At 37.4% G+C, this 1923-nt stretch overlaps 1 pseudogene; it reads left to right on the top strand.

Moving 5' to 3' along the window:
* Positions 1-1653: 1653 nt before the first annotated feature.
* Positions 1654-1923, top strand: LOC122428498 (annotated as a pseudogene).

The following is a 1923-nucleotide window of genomic DNA, read 5'->3' as shown; positions in this document are numbered from 1 at the left end:
CAACCTTTTATCATTCCCTCAATGTATTTGACTTCTGTTGGAATCTCCTTGGTATTCTTGGTGTCTTTTCCCCCACTATGAAGTCCAGCCATTATAATGTTAACCTCCAGGAATATCTTTATTTTAAAAGCAATCATAGCTCAGGCTTGAAGGGACTTAAGACTTTACCAGTTCTGCTCCATCACTTCTTCTTGTGTCAGTGAGAAGGGGACTGGCATGTGCAAGGACCCACAGTTGGCAGGATAAGGAATAATAGAGAGAGCCACAGCACTCTTAATAACCTTTTAACTATTTCTTTATTCATAATTTCAATACAGAGAATTTTATTCTTCAACAAATTGTTTTGTGAATATTCACTGTGTTTGGCCCTTTAGTGCTAAAATATATTTATATTTATATATATTATATAAAATATATTTATTTTATATATATAAATAAATATATTTATTTTTTTTTTATATAAATATATATATTTATATAAATAATTTATTTATAAATATATTTATATATATTTATAAATATATATATAAAAAATATATATAATTTATTTTTTTAAAATAAAATAAAATAAAATAAAAAAATATAAAATTTATTTATAAATATATAAAATATATATATTATATATAAAATATATTTATATATATATTTATATATATATATAAAAGTCACCTTCAAGAGGCGATGAGGACAAGTAAAGTGCTAAGGTGGTTCAGGAAGACAGGTAATTTCTGGAAGTTTTGCTGTAGTAAACCCAAAACACCATTTCAAGCCATCTGTGATCCATGGTGGCTGGATACTACTTGAACAAGCAGGAATAAGGAAAACATTTAAGGGTGTGAGTGAAGCCAGAAGTGGATTTGCATAGGTTCTTTAGAAGTCAGTAGTTATTTATATGCTTTCAAACTGTGGTGCTGGAGAAGATTCTTGAGAGTCCCTTGGACTGCAAGGAGATCAAACCAGTCAGTCCTAAAGGAAATCAACCCTGAATATGCGTTGAAACGACTGATGCTGAAGCTGAAACTCCGATACTTTGGCCACCTGATGCGAAGAGTTGACTCATTGGAAAAGACCCTGATGCTGGGAAAGATCAAAGGCAGGAGAAGGGGGTGACAGAGTATGAGATGGTTGAATAGCACCACCGACTCAATAGACATGAGTCTGGGAAAACTACAAGAGATAGTGAAGGACAAGGAAGCCTAGAACACTGCAGTCTTGACTCGGGTCACAAAGAGTCAGACATGGCTTAGCAACTGAACAACAGTCATTCTGTGTGTGCACGGGCTGAAGTTACTGGGTTTCATTTTCTGTTTTTCTAAATAATATCACATTTCCATATGACCCAATACTGTGATCTCACATGACTTCCAGGAGCCTGCAAATGTATTGTGTTGCTTATTGGGTTTTAAGATGTGCCAGGAAGAAGAAGAGCACTGGGAGAAGCTATGTTCAAGTGAAGCAGAACGATCACCTTTACATTCCTCCTTTTCAAAGGTTCAGAAGTCATTAAAATGTTCTTTGTGGTCAAGAGGGAGAAGAAGCAAGAACATCTCTTGCTTTTGAAGAGATGTAAATTGGCATTGAATGTGGCTTCTTCTCTAGTTAATCCCTGTTTAAACCATCTGTTCTCTCTCTAGATCCAGCCTCCTTTGAGGCATGAGTTCCCATGAGCAAAAGCAGCCCTGAATCCCACTTCCCCAGCCTCAGCAGCAGCAGGTGAAACATCCCTGCTAGCCTCCTCCCCAGGAACCATGCATCCCCCAAACCAAGGAGCCATGCCACACCAAAGTGCCAGAGCCCTGCCACCCTAAGATTTCTGACCCATGCCAACACAAGGTTCCAGAGCCCTGTCACCCCAAGTTTCCAGAGCCCTGCTCCTCAACAGTCACTCCAGCACCAGCTCAACAGAAAGCTCAGCAGAACTGA

The sequence above is a fragment of the Cervus canadensis genome, chromosome 2 (assembly GCF_019320065.1).
Source record: "Cervus canadensis isolate Bull #8, Minnesota chromosome 2, ASM1932006v1, whole genome shotgun sequence".
In the NCBI taxonomy this organism is placed as follows: Eukaryota; Metazoa; Chordata; class Mammalia; order Artiodactyla; family Cervidae; genus Cervus; species Cervus canadensis.
This window is presented reverse-complemented; position numbering and strand designations above follow the sequence as displayed.